Here is a 26,221-nt window from a genome sequence, read left to right on the forward strand (position 1 = left end):
TGGCCCTCAGAGATCTCTTTCCCCTTGCTTTCAAGGTGGCAGCATATGAGGGTAACCACCTAAATTACCAAGGTGGCCATCCTCCTTCCGAGGTGCTATCACCTCTGGAAGGCAAAAACACGATCAGGGGACAGGCCTATGCCAAAGGTAGAGTATTTCAGACGCATTCCTTTTAGTGCCTAGAAATATCTCCAAAGGGATTAAGTAAAGAACTCAAATTTCTGTATCCTCGCTAGCCTCCGAGGAAAAAGGAAATAGAAAGGAAAGGAGGAGGAGGAGAGAGGGGAGGAGGGGAATGGACAGGAGAAGAAAAGACAAAGAAGTCTAAACTTGAGAACACAGGAATCTGGTTGCCTTTCCTCTGTGGGTGAAGAATAAAAATACTTCTTCATCCACTTTCTAACAAGTCTGCTAGAGCAAGAAAATAATAATAAAAATAATAAAGTAAGGCACAGGTTAATTTCTACATTAACTTAATCCATTAACCTGACACAAATGTTTATTGAATGAATCAATCAATGAATGAGTTCTCATGGTTATGTTATCATCATGAACCTGTTTTTCAAAAAACTACATAAATAGCATCCAGAGAAATATAAAAGTGTCCTTCTCTTTACACACTATGTAATTATATATATATAGGTAAGAACAATGATTAGAAGCTATTCCCATACTACACTGGAAAAATGGGCAAGACTTGTTCATTTCGGGTACAGGGATGGTGTTCCCTCCCATGCTTCAGAAAAGGGTTTTAGGGCTTTATTCTGTGTTTTATAGAAAGCAGTTATGGCAGGTGAGACCTTGCATTTGGCTTCTGTTGGAAAACTTCACATTGCAGCCATATTCCACTGGGAGAAAAAAAAAATAAAGCGAAGCCGTTTTTCCCTTAATCTGAACTTCTTTAAGAAAGGCTAGATTACAATTCTTTAACACCCTTTATCAAAAAGCTATAACAGATTTACCGAGCAAAGTGCACCACTGACCTAATGTATTTTTTCCAAGTAAAGTTGATATTTGTAGTCTAAGAAATGGAGGTTTCACTTCCTCATATCATCTGGTCATTAACTTATGCAGAAAAACAGCCCACCAAGCTCTTTTCTAGTTAGCTGGGCTTATTTAAATTCCTTTCCTTCCCTTCCCCCATCCTCCCTTTTATAACCAGTGGCAAATTACCAGTATTGATAAACCATTAGAAAATAAAATAAGAGACAATTTTATTGACAGTTAAATGAAGTAAGGCCTGGGTTGTGTTGGTTTTCAGCAATCGAGCTTTTTGTATTCATTAAAACTCTGCAAATAGCGTGTGTTAAATTTTTGATCTACGCAGTGTGCACTGAAATCTTTATCCACATTAACTGAGACACCAATTTGCACCCTTGTTGCTCCCTAATAGGCTGATTTATTGTGGCTTCCCAGGGCCTATTAATGAAAGAGCTTGGAGTTTTTTAGTGGCCTGAATCAATTTCATTTTTGGATGCGACAGAACTTGTCAAGGTCCATGCCTCTCGTTTCCTCTCTTGTCAGTGTGGATGGATAGCATGAGCTCTCATGTTGCATGCAGCAGCCAGGTGCTTGACAGAGTGATGTGCAAGCTGCAGACTACTTGGACATCTGTACAAACTCAGCAAGCAGAATGACAAAGAAATGCCACGGGATTCCCCAACTGTCTCCAAGGGGGAGAAACGCCAATTAAAAGTTTTTCCAAAATCAATATATACCAATTTTTTAAAACCCACCAATTTTACAGTAAGTATCCATCTAGTAGCAGTGTTCATTCTTCATCACTATTAGCAAGTTCTTGGCCCATCCACTTTGATGGTTTCTAATTATCTTACTTGTCTTGTTTGAACTTAAACTTGTGATGGGACAGGGGTTGTTAGAGAGACAGCAATCTAGTTTGTTCACCAATGTATCCTAAGCACTTAGAGTCTGAGCTCGTTAATATTACAACAGATAGCCTTCCACACAAAAAGAGGAAAAAAAGAAATATTCATTAAATGAGTAATTTTTTGAAACCCATGTTTGTTACCATTAGTGTCATAGGATCTTTCAGAATCTGATAAAAGCTATGATCTCTCTCTCTTTCTCTCCAGAAAGATGATCAGCTGTTCACAAACATGTAATTTTCCATACACTTTCAGAATTCCATAATATCCCATGGGCAGACTTCACACTGAGACACTCTCTGGTCCACACAGTGCCAAGAAACAAGAATGTTTAATTACGGCAGTTGAGGGTAACAGTCAGGGGATACACAGAGGATGGAAGAGAAGGAATTGATCCAACTGGATTAGATGAGCTTTTGCTTACAGCTCCTAGAGATCCAAACTCAGTCAGTCCAGCAAGCCATCCAAGAATTAATTTGATAAACTCATCACTGTCAACAGCCCAGAAAATATTAAAGAGATAATGAGCAAATTTGCTAAAAGTCACATAAAAATTGTCCTCCTTTCTCTTCCAAATATGTTAGTTGATTTGTTCCCTAGGGTGACTGGGTTCTTCTTTAGTGTAACTCTGAGTTCACAATATTCAAGAGCAGATCTTCCTATCCTGAAGCTGACTGATCCCAGAATTAAATTATCCCATAATTTTCCACTTTTGGAGTAGAATCCCAAAGACTCTGAATGTTCAGCTGAATTGGAGGAATCACAGGAGCCATCGGCAGCTGCCCTGCCTGTCCAATGAAGACTCTGCTGCAGAATTTGACAAATCTGACCTATTTACCTTGCTCTTGTTATTTTCAAGGCTTTTCTCAACAACCCCATCAATTGACCAGATGTATTGATTCCTATACAAACACTGATGTTAGCATTTCCATATCACATACTGTATTGTTAGGTTTATTTTTGGTATATAGTTTCAGTCAAAGGAGAAGGCAATGGCACCCCACTCCAGCACTCTTGCCTGGAAAATCCCTTGGATGGAGGAGCCTGGTGGGCCGCAGTTCATGGGGTCGCTAAGAGTCTGACACGACTGAGCGACTTCACTTTCAGTCCAAAGAAGCCTAAAAGATGGCCTATTACCCCACATAACACCCTCAGATGCCTGTTGTGGTGTTTCAGCTTGTACCATTAAAATCTGATAGAGAGCCAAGAATTTCAATCAGGACTATAAAACAGAGTCTCTCATGAAATCCTGATACTTTGGCAGAATTATGACAAGAAATGTACTGATTACAAATTTTGGAGAAAAGTTAATTTAGAAATTAATGCCAAAAAACTGGTACCAATATCTTGGATGTAGTAAAATTTGAAGTAAAATATAAGAAAATATCACACATCAAATATGTGGAGAATGAAGCTCAGGGACATGGTCATTCTTGTGTTTCTATGTCAGGAATATAAGGAAAGTGAAAGTGAAGTCGCTCAGTCGTGTCCGACGCTTAGCGACCCCATGGACTGTAGCCCACCAGGCTCCTCCATCCATGGGATTTTTCCAGGCAAGAGTACTGGAGTGGGGTGCCATTGCCTTCTCCGGTTTTAGTCCCTAGTGCCTAACAAACAGTAGAAAAAAGGAAAGTGAAGTGGACTAGAAATTCCACATCCCCCCAAAATTAATATATTCTTTAGGAGGTTCTGAATATTACTTTCATAACTAGAGAGAGAGTTTTTCAGTCAGGCAAATGAGGTTGTAAACTTTAGCTTTGTCATTAATTGGCTGAGTAACCTGAGGCTAGTTGTCTAATTACTTTGGGATAATAATAGTTACCTTTAAGGCAGTTGGAAGGATTAAGCAGGATCATGTCTGTAAGACATTTAGGGCAGGGCCCAGGAGCACCAAATATGCATTAAAGAATCAGAAGTTTTCCTCCAGCAGTCTTTAAGGAACAAAGGAAGAGCTGAACAGGAGAAGCCCAAGGAGACATAAGGCAGGTCAGAGAGACTGATAGGACATTGGTAGACTTTCCAGTCCTTAAAATCTAATGAACTGTTAGCAAAAATACAGAGGGTTGTCTTTTAAGGCTATCTCCTTTGAAGTACTGAGAAGAAGAGCAGATATGGCTTCTAGACAGGGATGAAGGTAGGGAATACAGCAGCCCAACTTTATGATAGAAGTTGGCTAAACAATTGACAGAAACTTAAAAATTAAAATAAAAACAAGGTCCTGCTTGTTTGGCAGTAATAAAATTTAGAAAAGTCATTTTAGAAGGAAAGACGAATACTATTAAAGCCAATAAAGCCATCAATATGTGTTCGAAGGACAAACACTGCAGGAAGTGCTTACAGTGAATGAAGACACATCCAATTCACAGGCTCAAAGCCAGGAACTATTCTTGGACTGAATTTTTTATGACACTAAATTTAACTGGAATTCTTCTTCAAAATAGCATTCTATTCAACCTTTTCAAATGAAGAACTTGCATTTAACAGGAAACATGTACTTTATCACAAGGATGGAACTCCCAGTCCCTGCTTAGTTACTCTAAAAGACCCATGTTGCAGTGAATACTTCTCAGGCATGAATGGCTGGGGCATGCACAGGTTGAAAAGTAGGAAGTATTTCTACTCCCAACAAGTAATGCCCATGGTGAAGTTTCTTTGAAGGGAGGCAACTAATCTTGTCTATGAGGATGAAATACACCAAAAGAAAAGGCATAGCTGTAGAATAAATAAGTGGTATAATTAACACTATTGTTAAGACAGAGGTAGGTATCAAGGAATAACGGAATTAGCAGCAAGTTTAAGCAATCCAGTAATGTGCCATGGGCATTTTCTCAAATGTTTGCTTACTTTAGGAAAATATGACAGGCTAATCAAAGAGCACCATGATCCTATAACAGTCAGAGAGCATAAAGGGGGTGCTGTGGGAAAAAAGAACTCAAATAATTCATTTCTAGCACAATAGCTAAATCAGTTGCTAAGAGTATCAGCAAGCTAATTAAGAGATCTATTGGCAAGGACACGGGCACATTTTCGTTTCCAGAAGATACTCCTTGTTAACACAGGAGCACAACTACTGGTTGTTGAACAGTGAGAAGTCTTTGCAGAAGGGAGGATGTAGGGATATTTTCTGAGCTCACAGAGAGACAAGTCTCCCCTTGCTCACCCTACTCATCATATGCTTACACTAGCAAGAGAGTAGTCCTGTCACTACTTGTATCTATTGTTTATGAAGAGACCAGATGGAGAACTCAGGTTCCCACACTGCAAGGATAGTAACCTACTCTACTCCTTTTCCTTTAGGGAGCTAAAATGAAGGCTGCGTGTGAGTGTGTGCTCAGTCGCTCAGTCGTGTCTGACTCCGTGGCCCCATGGACTGTAGCCCACCAGGCTTCTCTGCCCATGGAGTTTTCCAGGCAAGAATATTGGACTGAGTTGCCATTTCCTACACCAGGGGATCTTCCCAATCCACGGATCAAATGCATGTCTCCTGCATTGGCAGGTGGATTCTTTACCACTAGTGCCACATGGAAAACCCAAAATGAAAGCTACTACATGTAAAATATTCATAAAATATATGCTACATCATTGTGGAAGTTTGACTGCAAGAGAGAGAAGACCACAACTTTAACAACAAAGAATTTAGTGATTCTGTCAAATGTAAGAAGCCAATTGGAACACATGCCATTTTATGAACTACTAAAGGAGAGAGAAGGAAAAAAAACACTGCCAATTAGGATTGACACAATCCTAATGACTTAATTTTTTAAAATTTTATACCTATTGAAAGAGAACTGTAAAATGTATAAATATATTTTATCATATAACACATATACAATATACATTAGAAGTATACGTATATATGGCCATAAATCAAATATATATAGTTCATATTCTTAAGACATTTTCATTTTCAGATTTTGAAACTTCTGAATCATTTTTAAATTCAGAGCCATCAATAGCCATATTTTTTCTACCCAATATTATCCTCTGTGATATGCAAAGTGTTGGTGATATAGCATTTTTGAAAAATTGTTCCACTGTTGTCTCTTGAATTTTCTTCCAAACACCGACATTCATTATGGAAGTTTTGATAGTGGTGTTTACTTTATCTCTCCAGAAGGTATCAGTGGAAGTTGTTCAGACAGAAAACAAGATCCCTAACATGAAGGTCCTTCAATGGCTTGTTGACTCAACTGTCAAGGAGCTGCAGCTGTCAGTCATGGCCTGGGGAATAATGATCAATTTGACACATTCACAGCAATGACAACCATGTCAGGACCACCTCTGGCCAGCAGTGATTGTAAGGTATTACCATGGCAAAATCCATTCTGATTTCAGGGATGTTGAACTATAAAAAGACAGTGCAACATAGAATCAACAAAATACATCATCTTAACATGAAATCTGACAATATGATGGCCCTGCTGCTGCTGCTGCTAAGTCACTTCAGTCGTGTCCGACTCTGTGTGACCCCATAGACAGTAGCCCACCAGGCTCCCCCGTTCCTGGGATTCTCCAGGCAAGTACACTGGAGTGGGTTGCCATTTCTTTCTCCAAGGCATAAAGTGAAAAGTGAAAGGGAAGTCACTCAGTCGTGTCCGACTCTTAGCGACCCCATGGACTGTAGCCCACTAGACTTCTCCATCCATGGGATTTTCCAGGCAAGAGTACTGGAGTGGGGTGCCATTGCCTTCTCCGAGGATGGCTCTAGGGCAAGTTAATTGAATGGCTCAATGATGCCATGAGGGACCCAGGTTCTTTTCACCTTTCTACCCATCCACCCTCAGCTGAATATCTTGTGCTCAATTTACTGCCTTCATGGACCCAGATAATGTTAGAGTTTCAGGAGTCATGGAAACCTCATGTCCAGAGGAGGAAGAAGGCTGTTTGCTCCTAACTGTCTCTGTTTATTAGTAAGCAAAACAATCCCTTTGGAAAACAGTCCAGTCACACAGAAAGAAGGAGATAAATGAATGTCATTTTTTCAGCTCTATCGCATTGTAACTTTGTAGGAGTCAGGGCCTAATGTTAACAGATTTTCCAATTTATCAACCAATATCAGAAATCTAGATGTTTCTGTGGAATACTCTGGTTTTTAAAACATATCTCCAACCCATCAGTTTCAGTACCATACCACTTAGCCCACATATAGCATGGAAGCTAACTGAATTTCAGTCTGACGGTGCTCTACAGAAACCTAGGTTTGGGAGAAAAAACTGAACTACAACTCATGCATCAATTCTGGAAAGGTATCCTGCATCTGTCAATAATTAATGCATCTGAAGGACTGTGTATGGCAGCAGAGATGACCTAAATGAGACATACGTAGCCTCTGCACAGGAGAAACAGAACTCAGGGGCAGATCTCAACCTTTACCAATAGGCAGGTTGTTCTGAAGTGGTTCCCCTAATAAAAGTCCTTTGAGGCTTCCCTTAAGAGTTCTAACTTGGCAAGGAGTCTGTGACAGCACCACAAGAAACTTTAGGTATCATTCTAGCAGGTGATTCAGACCCCAAGCCTTACTTCAACCTGGTGATCACTCTCCCATCCATGCGCTTCAATCACACGGCACGTGGCCAGCCTTTTCCCCAGCAGTGCTCCTCCCTAGGCCTCTGTCCTAGACCCCATCCTCATCTACTTGTCACTTCCTGGGCCCAATCTCTTTCACCTGGACTTTCACTTGCTTCTAATTTGTTTGGGCTAACAGTTGTAAGCTCAGCCTCCCATTTCCTTTAACCATTCTATCATTCTAACTCTTTCTGTGGTACTCAAGTTAGATGTCTATCTGTCCATTCCCTCCAGATGTTAATCACCCACGGCTGCATAATCTCTGCCACATCTGGGGAAAACCTGACGACTTTCACATGAAAAGATGAGCAGCTGTGGGTTTATGGCCTACATAGCCAGCGTTCTCAGAAGTGTGAGTAGCAGAAAGAAAAATATTCTTTCTCAAGTGTGATTTATTTCCTTTCCCTTTCTTCCTTCCTTCTTCTCATCTTCCTTAACTTTATTCCCTCCTTCATATCCTTCTTCTAAGGAATTTTTATATTTTAATGTATACAAGAGGGGCTTCCCTGGTGATCCAGTGGATAAGAATCTGCTTGCCAATTCAGGGTACATAGGTTCAGTTTCTGGTCTGGGAAGATTACACATGCCATGCAGCAACTAAGCTTGTGAGCTGTGACTCCTGAGCCCGAGTGCTACAGCTACTGAAGCCCCAGCACCTAGAGCCTGTGCTCAACTGCAAGGAAGTCACCACCATAAGAAGGCCGCACACTGTGACAAAGAGCAACCCCTGCTCGCCACAACAAGAGAGAGCCCACGCAGCAATGAAGACCCAGAGAAGCCAAAAAGTAACGAAAACTTGTTAAAAAAACACAAAAGAAAGTATATAAGAAATGTAGGCTTATTCTAAAAAAATAAATAAAAGTGAAAACCAAAATCACTCATGTTTCCACCACGATAAAAACATCACTAAGAACATTTTAGTGTACCCTCTCCCAGCTGTTGTTTTTTTTTTCTATTCCCAGTTTCGTTTATTGATTGATATCTTTTAAGTTTTATTTGTTTACTTTTGTAAAGCTAAAACCATCAAATAACTTTCTTACATACATACCTATGAAAATTTAGCTGGAAAAATTATACCATTAATAATTATACATAGCATTCAATTAAAGCGACAATAAATATTCTGCCCTTCTAGACTATAATAAAAGGCAGAAACATGTTTTATCATTCTTTTATACCCTCCCAGTTCTTTTAACGTGGTAGGCACTCAGCAGAAATTTATTGAAGGTGAATATTCCAAAGTCTAAAAAGTCACTGCTGCTGCTAAGTCACTTCAGTTGTGTCTGACTCTGTGCGACCCCACAGACGGCAGCCCACCCGGCTCCCCCGTCCCTGGGATTCTCCAGGCAAGAACACTGGAGTGGGTTGCCATTTCCTACAATTAAGCACATTCCTTTTTCACTAGTTTTGAATACTATGTAATGTTGCTTCACCTAAATTAGATCTCTCATCCGCTCAGGTTTGCGTAGAAGACTCCATTTCCCCCTAACAGTATTTTGTTTTTCTGTAAATTAGAGCACCATCTGGGGGCACTGACAGAGCTCCAGGGTTTCAGTTCCTTCTCAAGTGTCAAAGCAGAACCCTGCATACGGTAGGTCCTCAAAGCATGCTTGTCTTGGCAGCTGTCTGTTGCTACAGGCTGTTACTTCCCTAGGCAGGAATATCTTGAAGTATCTTTAGGAATCTGTGTTACTGTTACTTAATTACTTAGATTCTCCCTAACCCCCAGTGTGGAAAAGGTGACTTTTGAATCCATGTTTTCATAGAATGAAATGATATTTAAAACTTGCAGTATTTTCTAGCAATAGAATAAACTCCAAAGGCAAGAGGAAAAAATTTATCCTCTCAAAGAAAGACATCCTCCCAACATACACACACATACTCACTCACTCCTTACAAGAGATATTGTCATATCCTGAGTGTTTACATTCCATTTCTCATCTTGAAATAACCACTGAAAATAAATTGTTTCAAATAATGCTTAGTGTTGCAAAACCATGTTTTCTAGAACTCATTTTTTTTCTAAAATTCATCTAAATGGAAATTAATTCTATTTTTAAAAGAAATTAAAATCATTTTTACCCCAACATCCTTGTTTGGATTTTCTTGAGAGTTCTTAGTTTCAGAACTAGACACCTTTATCAATTTTCCCCAAAGATCTCTTATTTTACATATAGCTCAATTCCCTCACATAGACTATGGCAATCAATAATCAAGATATAAAGAGACTGGGCTGGGAAAACCCTCTCTCCCTGTTCTCAACTTCATGGGCTGTTTGCTGGTTTGCTTAGCTATTGGTTACTCTCTCAGAATGTACTGGTAGACAAAAAAAAAAAAACAACTTAGCCACATCTGACTAAGCTATCACATGCATTTATTTTATTTGCTAATCCCAAAGCTAATATTTGAAGGTGGTGGGTTTTTAATCAAATCTTTGGATGCCAAGTAGCCAGCCCAGAGCCTGCAGTCCTTTCTGAGTCATAAAGGGAAGCCTTGGTTTGTAGCTACTGTTGCGATTTCATGAAATAACAGAATTTTAGAGCTGGAAGGGACCTTAGATTATTTGTGACTTGACCTCCCAGCCACTTTAAAACCACTGCTTGAAAAACATTGTTCTTTGTAACTTTTCTGTTGCTAAACCCTATGCTCTTTAAAAGAAATAATATATCTCTTCCAGATGCTTTTATGGGACTGCTTGTTAAAGGGTTATTTGGTGGAGTCCTTTTATGCCCATGAAGTTTGGGTGAATTTTTAGCCTTTTGAAAAACACTGGTAAAAAAATTATTTTCTACAGGTGAGGACACTTGGAAGAAAGAAAGAAGGAAAGGAAAGCAATCTTTGTTGCAAGCCCAATGGGTGCCAGCTGACCCATTTATATCATCTCTCCCAGTACTTATCTAGAGAGCTATTATCTCCATTTTACAGATGAAGAAACTGAGAGCCAAGGAGTTTAAAAGTAACTTGCTCAATGTCTCAGAGTTACTGAGTGACAAGGCTAGGATTTAAACTCATGGCTTATCAGGTTCCATTTAGGGCCAATGTTCTGTTTATTATATCCAACTGTTTCCCTCGAGTTTTACTCAGATATCTAAATAGAAAAGCACTCATCAGCCTCCACATGACTACACGGTCATAGTAGACACTTACCATCAGCTGAATCTCCAAATAAGTTTATCCAAAAATCTCTAGGAAAGGAACTAATTTTCTTCATTTTGTCTTTGTAATAATTATAACTAAATGTGCTTTGTACAATAGTTCCTTTATATCAGATAGCAACATCTACCCCTTTAGAAGTTATCTAATGATCTGGCTGTTGAAGATTCTACCTGCAAATTCTAGGAGTAAATGAACAAAGCTGACTGAGGGCAGAAGCTGAGTTGACAAAGAGATTTCCTATAATAGGTAGGTAGGTTGATGGCTGGAGGGCTTGCAGGCCACCCAAACACAAAAACAGAACACTTTTCTCAAGGTTCCAGATGACTCTGAAAAGAGCCCTTTTAATACAGTCTGGACATCCCTCAGCTCCAATTTACATAGAGGACAAAAAGAGTGACATTCTCCCCTCCACTCCCTTGAATTCCCCCAGAATCTAGAAATGAATAATAAATATCCCTCAAACACGACAAAAACTCAAGGTTAGGTGCAGAAGGCTGCTTGGGAAATGTAAAGAGAAATTAGCCCAGATATTGAAAATAATATAGCTGGTCTCCAAGGTGATATTGAAAATCAAAAGTTAGTAGTAAAGTTGATGTCAGTGTATATGGATTCAGTCCCAGTATTCTTTGCTAGAAAAAAGGGATTAGATTGATAGAGTGCCTGAAGAAATATGGACAGAGGTTCGTGATATTGTTCAGGAGGCGGTGATCAAGACAACCACCAAGAAAAACAAATGCAAAAAGGCAAAATGGTCATCTGACGAGGCCTTACCAATAGCTGAGAAAAGAAGAGAAGCTAAAGGCAAAGTAGAAAAGGAAAGATATACAGATATACCCATCTGAGTGCAGAGTTCCAAAGAACAGCAAGGAGGGATAAGAAAGCCTTCTTCAATGATCAATGCAAAGAAATAGAGGAAAACAATAGAATGGAAAAGACTAGAGATCTCTTGGAGAAGGCGATGGCACCCCTCTCCAGTACTCTTGCCTGGAAAATCCCATGGATGGAGGAGCCTGGTAGGCTGCAGTCCATGGGGTCACAAAGAGTCGGACACGACTGAGCAACTTCACTTTCACTTTTCACTTTCATGCATTGGAGAAGGAAATGGCAACCCACTCCAGTGTTCTTGCCTGGAGAATCCCAGGGACAGGGGAGCCTGGTGGGCTGCCGTCTACGGGGTCACACAAAGTCGAACACGACTGAAGTGACTTAGCAGCAGCAGAGATCTCTTCAAGAAAATTAGACATACCAAGGGAATATTTCATGCAAAGATGAACTCAATAAAGGACAGAAATGGTACGAACCTAATAGAAGCAGAAGATGTTAAGAAGAGGTGGCAACAATACACAGAAGAACTGTACAAAAAAGATCTTCATGACCCAGATAACCACGATGGTGTGATCACTCACCTAGAGCCAGACATCCTGGAGTGTGAAGTCAAGTGGGCCTCAGGAAGCATCACTATAAACAAAGATAGTGGAGATGATGGAATTCCAGTTGAGCTATTTCAAATCCTAAAAGATGATGCTGTGAAAGTGCTGTATTCAATACGCCAGCAAAATGGGAAAACTCAGCAGTGGCCACAGGACTGGGAAAGGTCAGTTTTCATTCCAGTCCCAAAGAAAGGCAATGCCAAAGAATGTTCAAACTACTGTACAATTCCACTCATCTCACACACTTACAAAGTAATACTCAAAATTTTCTAAGCCAGTCTTCAACAGTACATGAACTCTGAATTTCCAGATGTTCAAGCTCGGTTTAGAAAGGCAGAGGAACCAGAGATCAAATTGCCAACATGCTTCAGATCACAGAAAAAGCGAGAGAGTTCAAGAAAAACATCTACTTCTGCTTTATTGACTCGCCAAAGCCTTTGACTATGTGGATCACAACAAATTGTGGAAAATTCTTCAAGAGATGGGAATGCCAGACCACCTGCCCTGCCTCCTTAGAAATCTGTATGCAGGTCAAGAAGCAACAGTTAGAACTGGGCATGGAACAACAGACTGGTTCCAAATTGGGAAAGGAATACGTCAAGGCTGTATATTGTCACCCTGCTTATTTAACTTAAATGCAGAGTACAGCATGTGAAATGCTGCCCTAGATGAAACACAAGCTGGAATCAAGATTGCTGGGGGAAATATCAATAACCTCAGATACGCAGATGACACCACCCTTATGGCAGAAAGTGAAGAGGAACTGAAGAGCCTCTTGATGAAGTGAAAGAGAAGAGTGAAAAAGCTGGCTTAAAACTCAACATTCAAAAAACTAAGATCATGGCATCCAGTCCCATCAGTTCCTGGCAAATAGATGGGGAAACAATGGAAACAGTGAAAAACTTTATTTTGGGGGGGGCTCCAAAAATCATTGTAGATTGTGACTGCAGCCATGAAATTAAAAGATGTTTGTTCCTTGGAAGGTAAGCTATGGCCAAACTTGACCGCATATTAAAAAGCAGAGACATTACTTTGCTGACAAAGGTCTGTGCAGTCAATGCTATGGTTTTTCCAGTAGCCATGTATGTATGTGAGAGTTGGACCATAAAGAATGCTGAGTACTGAAGAATTGATGATTTTGAGCTAGGGTGTTGAAGAAGGCTCTTGAGAGTCCCTTGGACTGCAAGGAGATCAAGTCAGTTAATCCTAAAGGAAATCAACCCTGAATATTCATTGGAAGGACTGATGCTAAAGCTGAAGCTCCAATACTTTGGCCACCTGATGCGAAGAATTGACTCATTGGAAAAGACCCTGATGCTGGAAAAAAATTGAAGGCAGGAAGAGAAGGGGATGACAGAGGATGAGATGGTTGGATGGCATCACTGACTCCATGGACATGAGTTTGAGCAAGCTCTGTGAGTTGGTGACGGACAGGGAACCCTGGCATGCTGCAGTCCATAGGGTTGCAAAGAGTTGGACATGACTGAGTGACTGAACTGACTGACTGATTCTTTGCTAGATAGGCTTCATCTCAATATTTCTTTAAGCTTCCTACTCTACTGAGACAAAGTCTTACCCCATGGCTCTTAAAAGCATGATTCTTAACAGCAAGCGCTCTGCAATACTCACAATTGATTGTACTCTATCAGTAAAAAATAATTGCAGCTACCAAGAAATGGGCCTCTTGTTTAAATATCTTTTTATTTGTGGGCATCTCCCTGCTCTGCCTTTTCAAGAACTTGGCTTTCCCCAAGCTGCCTCTTCCTGGACTAAGTGCTTGACTATGTGACCAAGCTAAATCATCACCTGTTTCTTTCTTGCTGTTTTCAGCACTCCCCATCCCCTCCCCCGCTACCTTTTTGGCCCACATGCCAAGTGAGTTCTGCTCATCTCCTAGGAAGATGAATTTCTGACTTTATCTCCTAGTGGTCATGGTGGTTTACTCACTAAGTCGTGTCTGACTCCTGTGACCCAGCTAGTCAGGCTCCTCTGTCCATGGGATTTCCCAAGCAAGAATACTAAAGGGGGTTGCCATTCCTTCTCCAGGGGACCTTCCCATCTCAGGGGTTAAACCCACGTCTCCTACATTGCAGGGGGATTCTTTAATGATTGAGCCACCAGGGAAGCCCCTTCTCATCCAGTAAGAGGCTTCAATAAATACATGGTTTATGCTTCTGGGATAAAGTACTTATTTTATCTCAGTCTGCAAGGGTTACCCTCTTTTACTTAGATGGGTAACTTAGTTTCCTTAGGGTTATTTACTTTATTTTTCTCTCATCCTTCTCATTGCTTTCTTAATACACCCAGCCCAAGTCAGATCACATTATTAAAGAATATGGAATGTAGAGCAGATAAGCAGCAATGTATTTTTCTCATCCTTTGTAAGTGTGTCTTGTTGATGGTTTTCATACAGTGACCCAACTAATGTGTTCCTGTTATGTGGTGGTTGCAACAAGCAGAGAAATTTCTTGCCTAGGTAAACCATGGAGCTCACACAGAGGCAGTCACAGTCTTAATCAGGCAGAGTCAGCTTATGCTTTTATTTGACTACAGATGATGAAGTGAAGAACTTCAAGTAAAACTATAAGGGATGCCAGACAAGAAAAACCACTAATTAGGGAAAAGTAGAGAATTTCTTTCTAAACATGCTCATTAAACTATTTTGACTTTGAAATGGAAACAGAACACTAAAATATGGAAATATTCACATTTGTGGTTTTATTAGGGCATGTTTAGATTTTTCAAACACTAAGCTATTTTTTGAAAGTTCTCCACTCAGCAAAATAGGGATGCATTTGACCAACCACTTTTTCTTCCTCCAATTTAAACCCATTTGTATTCCAACAGGAATTTAATCTGTACATTTATGATTCATTTGTGCTTAACTTGTCAAAATGTGAAGAGCAGTTTGAAATAAAAGAAGCCATTGGATTCTGATGCTTATATAATTTTTATCCTTAGAATCAGAAAGCCGTGTCTTTACAGAGAATCAACAATCTGATACTCTATAGGCAAATGAATCAGATATGAGAAATTGCAGGGCTCAAGTAGATCACAGATATATTGCTGTTACTTTGAATTTTAATATAAGATATACATTTATAAGTAACACAAGTAAGCCCTTAAGTCTAACTTTCTTTAAGCAAATCATATAATTAAAATAAATGGTGATCTATTTTAAATGAAGTTTATAATTATTCCTTTCTTTTCAGGGCCATGAGGCAATACTGCTTATGTGGTATATTGCACAATTCTGGGAAGCACCATTCTCAAAAACAGAACAAACCTTCATAATGAGTCAGTTTCCTTGTATTCTTAAATTTCATTCTTCTTTCCTCAACTCAAAATTCAGGAAAGAGCATCACCCAGGAATATCATCAGGCTGCAATATCTTTATTGACTAAACCAAAAATTCAATCTCGATTTGCCAAATTTTCAAGGACTTACAAGGGCTTCGTGCATATTAATCTAAGATAGTGTCTGGTGAATTTATAATCAGGCTTTGGGTTTAACTCCATATTCATGTTAATTATATCTAGATATATGTCTCTTGAAAAGATCCTTTACTTCTTAGAAACCTAGATACAAAACTGTGATAACTACCTCAGAGAATGCCGGTTCTATGGAACCAACAAATATATGATGTCGGGGCCACCTTGAAAATTTAGTGTGAATGACCCACAGAGCAAGTCAACAAGGGTGAGGGTGGGGTTCTATACTTGGAACTGTCAGGCAGAAGGGGAGAGGAGGTTGGAAGCTTTTGGGAGATGGCCAGTTGGTACAACAAAACTGGACTGGTAAGTGGTGGAATATCACTGAGACAGATCAGAAGAACGAGATCAAGAGTAGCGTGTGAAATGGGAGCTGTGAATGCTTAGGAAGTAAGGACTTTCCTTTCACACAAGGTCTAGTTCACCCTGTTGGGTGATGTCTGTCTCCTAAAAGGGCTGAATCCAGTAACAGCTAAGGATATGATGCATTCAATGTACTCAGCACAGCGCCTGCAATTAATAAGAAATGTTAGCCCTTTAGCCCATTCTCGGACATGGATTCACTTCACCATGGCAAATAAAGCACTACATAGCATCTAACTCAGAAACTCCTACTTGCCAAACAGTGGCCATTGGTTTGCTTTTTACTCCTTGCTCCATTGTTTCATCTTGGATCTGCCTTTTCCTCATTTCTGGGACTCTAGAGAGGTTCACAATCACAGGATCCTGTACTGGCAACCACTGGGGGAAATATACAGTCCAAGCTTATTGGAGTCTAACAGTAGATACAACCCAAACAGGGGCAATCAGAGTACTTTTTTGGAATTAATAGGATGCTGAGATAAAAAGGACCTCTCTGCCTCTGAGATTGCAAGATGAAAGGCCCACCCAAAACAGACATTGTTGGGGGTCAAAACAAAGGAAAACAGAGTCAATAGATTAAAAAAAGAGTCATATATCACCTGGATCCCACTGTGACTGAAGCGCCAGGGTTTGCAGTTACATAGACAATTAGCTCTCCTCTTTTGCTAAAATTAATTTGAATTGAATATCTGTCCTTTATAAATGGAAAATAATACTTCAAATACCCAGTGTAACAGACAAGATAAAATAAGTATCTCTGGACTCCTACAGCATCACAGGGTCCCTGCAAGCCAGAGTGACTCAGGAGGAGCAAAATGTCCAGGAACAACAAGAAGAGATCTTGTGAATGACAACCCAGAGGCTGGTTAGGTGGGTGGGTCACTTGGCTTCTCATTCTGGTAGTACTTACATGGTGCTAAAAACCAGACGGACCGCAAAGCCCTCTCCAACATCCAACAGCCCCACACCAGCAGAATACTAGCAATTTTTCCTCAAGAGCTTATACACCAGTCCAAGGAAAATGGGGTCAGAAACCCCACATTAACTGAGACTAAGTTCTTGGCACAAGACAGGGGCTCAAAATAGGAATTAAGCTACTTCAGAATATGTGGAAGTTTACATTGCTTGAACAACAGGGTTTAGAAATTATAATTCACACCAACTAATTCTGTAAAGGACTCACAGACAATCAGAATATTTTTGATCTCTTTTCCCGCTCCCCAACATTTCAAGGTATGATATAATTCTGAAGAGAATCAATAAAAGCAGAGCTATCAGGTACAGACAGCCTTTTACAGATCTTCCTTTATGACTATAAAAATAATTCAAAGAACATGTATCTCCAGATGGCAGGAAAGTCATTTCACTGCCATATAGAAAGGACATCACATTAAAGAAATAATTTCTGTGTACTTCCATCTATGGCTTCTCATATCAGAGAAGTTGACGAAATTGTGACTCATCGCTGGCCAATTTTTTAAAAGTACAAAAATGGGATCAAGTGTCCACTTCCCCACAAGTAGAGCATGTGGACTCCTGTGGACTCCAGGGAGGAGAATGTCTTTCTCTGGTGACACACGTGTGGATTGACTGCAGAGCCTCCCAAAGGCTCTGTCGTTGTTGCAGAGAGCAGGGACAGGGCCGGCTCCCAGGGATGAAGGAAACAGGTTAGGGCTGACAGCAGCCTCTAGTTAGCCTCCCTTCCCCACACCCACCTCCCTCCCATGCCCTTCTGGTTCCCCCACCTTCGCTTTCCTCCCCCCATGACTGTGACCATCAGCTCCTTTTCCTTCCTTTGACTTTTCAAACCCTCACTCAAGTTGACAAGTACACAAATATAAAACTCCTCCCCCAAACAGAAAAACTAAGAAAAGCTTTCCAGGTTGATACATGATAAGAACATTGAAAGCCTCACTCCTGACTTGCCAGAAGATTTTTAATCCTAGGTGCTGATATTTCGTATTAGACTATAGGCAATGTGGAGCCTGCGTTAGTCTCCCAAGATTGCTTTAATGTAGGCAGATAAGATATGCTATTGTAATCCTACTTCCTTACTTATCTAGCATCATCATAAATGAAATGTTGTATATCTGTTGATTTTATGGACAAGTGTTCATTACCCTTTAAGCATGAACACTTCGTTTTCATCTAAATATGTATTATATAATTCCTTCACTTAATAAATACATGGGCTTCCCTGGTGGTTCAGATGTTAAAGAAACTGCCTGCAATGCAGGAGACCTGGATTCAATCTCTGCATCTGGAAGATCCCCTGGAGAAGGGAACAGCAAACCATTCCTGTATTCTTGCCTGGAGAATTTCATGGTCAGAGGAGTCTAGCAGGCTATTTGGTCCATGGGGCCACAAAAAGTTGGACATGACCGAACAACTAACACATACAATAAATACACCCTAATAAAAATGACTACCATACTTCTTGGTCAGCTGGTCCCACTAAGCTGGACCTTGGTGGCTAAATTTTGTGGAACTGATTTTGTGCCATGAGGGAGAGTTGGGCATTAGGTCCCCAAACACCATCTTCAGACACGTGTACAGGTCTAATCAGTGAGGCATTGTTCTGTCACAACCCATACAATAGCATCTCACAGAGAGAATCACTGCTGGGCCAAGTCAATATCAGGGATTCTCTCTGATATTAACAAACTATGAACAATTTCAGACGAATAGTAGCAGAGCAAAGTCTGGGGCAAAACCAGTCTAACCAGGTAAGGAATGGAGGAAGCTATTGAGAAGAGGTGAGAGCAACATGCCTGGTGAAGTGTGGAAATCTACTGTATGCAGTCTGCTGGATGAACTGCTTTTGTGTTTTTTAAACTTTATTTTGTATTGGAGCATAGCTGATTAACAATGTCATGAGAGTTTCAGGTGGGCAGCAAAGGACTCAGTCATAACATATTATGTGTATCCATTCTCCCTCAAACTCCACTCCCATTGGTCCTTCCATGTGCAAGCTCATTTTTGCTTGAAAGGCATCTTAAAGAGTGGCATTATTTTTGATACTAGCATTGACACCACCTGCATCCTCATCACAAGCTGTGGATTTGAGATGTTTGGTTTTCTATAGTCTCCCTCAATCTTCACTGCTTCCAACCTGATGTCAACTGTGATGAAGAACCAAGGGTGCCAGAAAAGTCCCACACCCACCACCACCAACAGCACAGATACTCCAGGCTGCTCCCTGGTGCCCTGATCCACCTGCCCTTCTGATTCAGTGTGTGAGATGCTGTACAGGGCACTCTGTGCTCTTGTATACTGAGGTGCATGGCCTTTGAGAGAATTTTCCCCTTATTGCACTATGGAATATTTCATTTCTTTAGCTGTGTTCAAAACAGTGTTTCCAGAGGTCAAAAATTAAAAAAAAAAAAAAAAAACAGAAAATCTATTCTCGACCCAACAACCAGAGTGTGTTCTTAGCATACAAATCTGACCATGTAACTCCCCTTTAGCAGTTCCTCACTATTCTTGGAACAAGTTCAAAACGGTTAACGAGTCCTATAGTATCCTAGGGAAACTACTCACTCTTCTCAGCTTCCTCGCCCACCAGTCTCCCCTCATTCTCTGTGCCCACCAGTCATGGGGTACCCAATTCAGGCCTCACACCAGCCCTGCCCGCTCCCGGCCCAGGCCTTGTCACCCGTAGTCCACTCCACCTGCTAATGCAGCTCTTTCCTTGACAAACGAACAAAACCAAGACAACCATCTTTCGGATCTCAGTTCAACGGCCCACCTCACAAAAAGACCAAATCCACTAGCAGTAGCTACCCAGTGCTCCCCCAACCCTGAATCCATCCATCTTTTGCTCCTCCATCAAATGTCAGTCCTTCTTCACAAAGCTCCATGAGGACACTGACGGGGAGATGCAGGCACTTGAGCTTCCATGGTTGGGGAAGGGGACCAGTTTTTTAAGAAAAACCATACAGAAATACCTTACTGTGCATATTTTACATAAAACATAACAATCAATTATGTGAACCCCTTCCTAAGGCCTCTCCCAGGACCTCCAAAGGGCTCGAGTTAGTGGGGCCACAAAGTTGAATCTTCTTTCGCTTCATGGTAACTCTGCCTCTAGGTAGGGACTACATTTGTTTTGGTCACTGCTCTGCTCCTGACATTGTACATAATTTTATTTGGGTGACTATTATCCATTAATATTCTAATCAACAGGGGCCTACCTGGTGGTTTAGATGGTAAAGAACCTGCCTGCAATGTAGGAGACCCAGGTTCGATCCCTGGGTTGGGAAGATCTCCTGGAGAAGAGAATGGAAACTCAATCCAGTGTTCTTGCCTGGAGAATTCCATACACAGTATAATCCAGGAGGTTGCCGTAAAGAGTTGGACATAACTGAGGGACTAACACGTTCACTTTCAATCACTAAAACAGTAAAATTAAGAATCAGAAAATCTGTATTTTTGAATATTAATATATTTAATATACAGTTATTGGTAGAATGAAAGAAGCACATTGGCTCCCTGAGGGATGAGCAGATCTTGCATGAAAAGAGGATTTCTGGGCCTTTAGCCTCCATGAGGGAAGGGTCTTGAACAGGGCTGTCAGAGAACTGGGCTGTGGTCACATCAGTTTCAGGTTGATCCTGATCTTCAGCCGTGACCTCCCAGAAAGAAGTCTGTATTCTAATTATGAGGTCCTTAATCAGGGATGCTCGATGAACCCATAGTGCTTATAAAATTGGGAGTATTCCTTTCTATGTTCATGTTTCTGGGAGAGGAACCTGGCTTTATTCAAATTCTCAAAGTGATATGAGACCTACCAAAGCAAGAGCAATGACTGCAGGTTAGTCCAGGAAGGTGCACGGCATCAGTGGAGATGTTAATAGCTCACACAGAGGGTTCACATGTCCCAGCCCTGCTTCTTATTAGATGAGGATCTTCAGAATACACTCAACTGCTGTGTCTTCACAAATGTGTAATGAGGCTACTAATGCTAAAGATGAGATGGCTGGACAGCATCACCGACCTGATGGACGTGAGTCTGAATGAACTCTGGGAGTTGGTGATGGACAGGGAGGCCTGGTGTGCTGCGATTCATGGGGTCGCAAAGAGTCGGACACGACTGAGCGACTGAACTGAACTGAACTGAGTGCTTACTCACAAGGAGACTGCAGTAGTGCATAAATCTGCGTATGCGGGTGTATGTGTACATAGACACATATAGTGTCTGGCCCAGTCCCTGTCTCACAGTGCATAGTCAATAAATATGTGTTCTTTTCCCTTTGAAATTAATAGTTTTTCAATCCTTAGGATAATCTCTGTGTGTTGTGAATGTGTTACCCAGTCAGTCATGTCCAACTCTGTGACCCCATAGACTGTAGCCCACCAGGCTCCTCTGTCCATGTGATTCACCAGGCAAAAATACTGGAGTGAGTTGCCATGCCCTCCTCCAGGGGATCTTCCCAACCCAGAAATCAAGCCCAGGTCTCCTGCATTGCATGCAGATTCTTTACCATCTGAACCACCATATATTATTTAAGAACAAAATATGAATTTACCCATCTATTCATTTTAAAAGTTTATTCAGCATCTAATATGTGCCAGGCTCTGTGCTTGGCCCTGGGCAGGGGGTGAGATGAGAACCAGAAATCAATAAAATCATTAAAAAGAATAAACACAAACCATAAAGACGGAAGAAAAACATCAAGAAGTAGTTTTGAAATTTTCCTACCTCATGATGGTTATGTATTCTCTCTTGGAGATGAACCTCTTCAGCTGTCTACCTTATTCTAAAATACATGGATAAAAATGGAAAAATAGAGTCAGTCATGTGGATTTTTATGCAAAGGATAGCAATCATCCAAATGTTTCCAGATATTCACGTGTTCACTGCAATCTGGACAACCATTTTGGGGGATTGAAATTTTCATTCTCAATGAGATGGCATTGCTTTGGATACACACAACTTTGCCAGTTTCATGCTACTAACCAACAAATATCCTGTCTCTGACACAGGCCAAATGTATCTTGTACATGCAAAGCAAACCAAACCCCTGCCCTGCAAAAAGAGATGGAAAATTATGAAAATAAGTGGGTCTTAAAGCCAACATAAAATTATTCAGTATTAGTCTCTTAGTTCTTCTTTCTCTTTCTCTGTCATACACACACACACACACACACACAAAATACAGCAGCCCTGCTCAATCTTACTCTCCCCACCCCCAGCCAGCCCCTCCATCCAGATGAGTAAGGCTTCCTCAGGCACATAAGTGCTGAACAGTGTCCCTTATACACACCTAGGGCTGCCAAATAAAATACAGGATGCCCTGATTAATTTCAGATAAGCAATAAATAAATTTTTAGTATGAGTATGTCTAAATAATACATGGGACCTACTGACTCAAAAATATTTGTTTATCTGAAATTTGGATTTACCTGGATGTCCTGTATTTTTATTTGTTAAATCTGGCAACCCCACCCCATCTCTTTCTGGAGTTGTGGTCTGTGACCAAGTTATTGCCACTCTCATTCCATTGGGCCTTGATGGCATTTCCACCCTGGTATGTCCCAATTCTCAGGATGGAATTGGGATTCCCAGTACTTTTTCTCGGACCCCACTCCAAATCCCTACTCTACCAAGCCCTTGGAACATCACCACTGGAATTACACACCACTGGGCTTGGTAGGGCTATCACAACTCCCAGGTTTTCTTTCCCAGGCAGCCAGAACTCAGTCACCGGCCCCTTCTTCACTGGCGACCTCTGCTAGCAATGCATCCCTTTCCACCTGGATACCCCCCTACTAGGTGGGATTGAGACAGAACTCTGACCCCTGAGCAGCCTGCCCCGTGGCTACCCTGACTCATTACAAATAAATTTCCAGGCTCCTGGATAGGTCCCCAACAGGACAACACACCTAATTCACATTAGCCAAGATAAGGATTAGCCGCATTCACAAACTAAAATGAACACAAGAAAGGCCAAACAATGCAGTCAAGAAGAGACTGTTTTCTAAGAAGAAATGTAACCAAATGGGAAAATATTTAATAAACCCATAAATGAGTTAATAGTTGTACAAAACATAATTTATCTCACAGCCTGCAATTCAAGCACATAAGCACTCATAATATCAAAGCTTTTTTTTTGTTTCCTCTAAATTTATCAAGGTCTCATTTAATTGCTATAAACACCTAAAGACATGAGCAAATTAACACATAAAATTGCAGGATTTTAGCTAATACATATTCATGAATGCATGTTGTTGTGATCAGGCAAATAATGACCTGAGACATTGATAAATTTGGTAGAAGCAAAAGAAAAACATAGCACATTGTTAGAATTCTCTGCAGATCACAGAATGGAATCTTTGATAAGCCCTACTCTAAGAGATCATTCATAATAATTATTGTATTTCTGTAATTCTTTCAGAAGAGAGATCAGAAAATGTTTAATCAGTAAACTTCATAAAAATACTGTCCCCAAAACACTTGAAAGCCAGATCAGTGCTCCGGAATGCTGGCTTCTTGCAAGGCTAACCCATGCCCTGTTCCACAGGATCAGTTTTATATTCTTACTGGCATTCTTGCTTCTATATCTACTGCCACTCAGAAAGGACTGACAGTTTTTCAAGCATTTGTGGGAATCTCAAGTTACAGCTGTTCCAGGGTCTTCAAAATGAATGTCTTTTATTTGGATGGAAATATACAGCATGTGTTGCTCACCCAGAGTTGCTGCGGTGTAGTTATTTTTGAATCAGCCTGCTAACCCCTCTTGTTAGAACCCATCCATACATAGTTCTTATTCATTAAATCCTTTGCTCTCACCCAAGCAGGCAGTGGCCCTATGAGCTGGAAACTGCACTGAGTTTGAACATAGCCAGACTGGTCCTGACAAAAAAATCTGAGCAAATGCCTAAGGCAGACACTCAGGCTGCAAAGCAAAGGCACAGACTGACAGACTCGGCAAACGGGTCTCAAGAAAGGGCAAAACTACAGAGCACGCATACAGGAACTCCAATTAATTTCAGCTGATCTCAGAGTAAACCTCAGTAACCTTCTCTACACAATATTCTAATCAGTCATTTCCAATCAACCTGGAGCAAAACAGCACTTCAGTTATTTGCCTCCCCTGTTCAAATTGAGGTCAGCCCAAAATCTGGGCCCTGGAGTAAGGCTGCAAAAACACTGCCTCCACAATAATACTTTAAAAGTATTTACTATGATTCAGCAACTATGGCATATATGTATACGTTTGTGTGTGTGTATGTGTACCTGTATGTATGTATGTGTTTGTTGTGGTTCAGTCGCTAAGTCATGTCCAACTCTTTTGTGACCCCATGGACTGCAGCAAGCCAGGCTCCTCTGTCCATGGAATTCTCCAGGCAAGAATACTGGAGTGGGTAGCCATTTCCTACTCCAGGGGATCTTCCCAACCCAGGGGTTGAACGTGTGTCTCTCCTGCATTGGCAGGCAGATTCTTTTCCACTGAGCCATCAGGGAAGCCCCATGTATATGTATACATATATATTAATTCATTTATTCCTTACAACAGCCCTATGATTGCTGTCCCTTTTTGTACTGTCCTAATTTGTAATCATTTGCTCAAGGTCACAGATAGGAGGTTAAAGATCAGTATGCAAATACAGGCCTATTTCCCTTTACATCCTGTACTCTTAGCTATTGTTGACAGCTGGGCTACCATTAAGTGGGGAGAACTCGACAGCTGCCCGTGTTGTGTGACTTCAAGGGATAATGGGAAAATCCTCTCTGCTCACAACATTTTCAAGCTCCCCCTCCCCAAACAGATCTGTTTGCTTTATTCAGAAGGAACAACTGGTAGAGAGGTGGAAACATGAAATGCAGAGTCCCAGCTCGGCCACAACCTAGTGGTCTGGAGATGTCCCGCTGCGGATGATTATAATGATACCGACCCCCACAGACTGTCTGGGCATGAAATGAAACACTTAGAGAAGCACATTTTGAAAGTGGGGTCGAGTGTACAAGGGTCAGTCACTATTATTAAGATCCAAAATTAGATTAAGCACAGGAGTTCTCCCAGAAGTATTTGCATTTAGACTATGGTGCTTATCCTGAAATTCTGAGTGGGTTTTCGTGGGGAGTGGCAGTGGCACTTTGAGAAGTTGGGACACATCAGGGTCATAGGAAAGGTGTGTGCAGACACCTGACATGGCTGAGAGAGGAAGCTGGGGCTCCTGCTTTCCACTTGTAACCTCAGGTGCGATGTGCTAGAACAATCAGCCCCAGATACATAGAGGTATGCACTGCCTTTGTCAGAAAACTCCCAGCTATGAGATCCTTTCCAACTAGCTGTTTTAAAACACAGATGGGCTCATTAGAGAGCGCTTATTGTCCATGGAAATGAGGACATGAGCACGGAATCCCTTAAGAAGCACACGGCAGTTTGAGAGGAAGTCAGGGCTAAGAACATGTGTACATACTCTAATCCCCTATGCTTGGTCAGGGTTGACCAACAACAGGATATCAGAGGTTTGCCCACATTCACATCAGCCCTTGCCCCGTGACCTCAAAGGCACCCTATGAAGCCTCATCCCCAACTTTAGAAAAAGCCAGTCCAATCCTCCTGCAAGTCAGTCAAGCCCTTTGTGAGGGGTACTAGGTGCCGTGTTATGTGGCATTTCATTTCTGTCTCTGTAGGCACTTGGCACTTTGCGTGGGGACCTTTGCTTATGCAAACAGCCATCAAGTAGAAAAGATGACTGTGCAAGCACGTTGAGAGCCACTCATACTTGTCTGGATCAGTCATGGAGCCGTATTTGGTAGCTGCTCCATAATCTAACTGGACTGGATAGAATGGAAATACACTGAGTTGAACCGAATTTGAATCAGTTAAACTGGTTGCCTTTTCTAACCCTTAACCAAGTGAGTCAAGAAGGTCTCTCCTGTCAGCCAGTGTCTCAAACCAGCCCTATCGTGGTGCACCCCATCAGTGGATGGAACACTTATCTGTTGAGGTGTTGGAGTCATCTCTGATACCATTTCCCCTCCCACAGCTTTATCTCCCATCCAACCCATCACCAAATCCTGCTCATTCTTATCCCATGTTCATCTTTAGGAAACTGTCATTTCTCTCCATCTTTGCCCATATCACTGCCATCTCTTATATTGAGCATTCATGCAGCCTACAGAATAATCTTGCTACATTTATTCTTGTTCTACTCCCCATTCTAGACCCTACTCCAAAGCTAAAATGATTCCATACATGTAAATGAAACAACAAAATATCAATGTGACCGTATTTCTCTCTTCAGTAAAACCAAAGGGCTTCCATTACCATTAGGATAAAGACAGAAATCCTCTGAGCACAGCCTGGACCCTCTCTCC

The 26,221-nt window shown here is 41.1% G+C and overlaps 1 long non-coding RNA gene across 1 annotated transcript in view; it reads right to left on the reverse strand.

Moving 5' to 3' along the window:
• LOC112585597 overlaps positions 1-24,192 on the reverse strand; it is a 46,289-nt gene extending 22,097 nt beyond the window's left edge. Inside the window, exons 1-2 of the long non-coding RNA XR_006551756.2 lie at positions 23,582-24,192; positions 21,593-21,650 (exon numbers count right to left, since the gene is read on the reverse strand). This is a non-coding gene — a long non-coding RNA (uncharacterized LOC112585597). The remainder of the gene's footprint in view (positions 1-21,592; positions 21,651-23,581) is intronic.
• Between the last annotated feature and the right edge of the window lie 2,029 nt (positions 24,193-26,221).

This window comes from Bubalus bubalis, chromosome 1 (genome assembly GCF_019923935.1).
Source record: "Bubalus bubalis isolate 160015118507 breed Murrah chromosome 1, NDDB_SH_1, whole genome shotgun sequence".
NCBI lineage: Eukaryota > Metazoa > Chordata > Mammalia > Artiodactyla > Bovidae > Bubalus > Bubalus bubalis.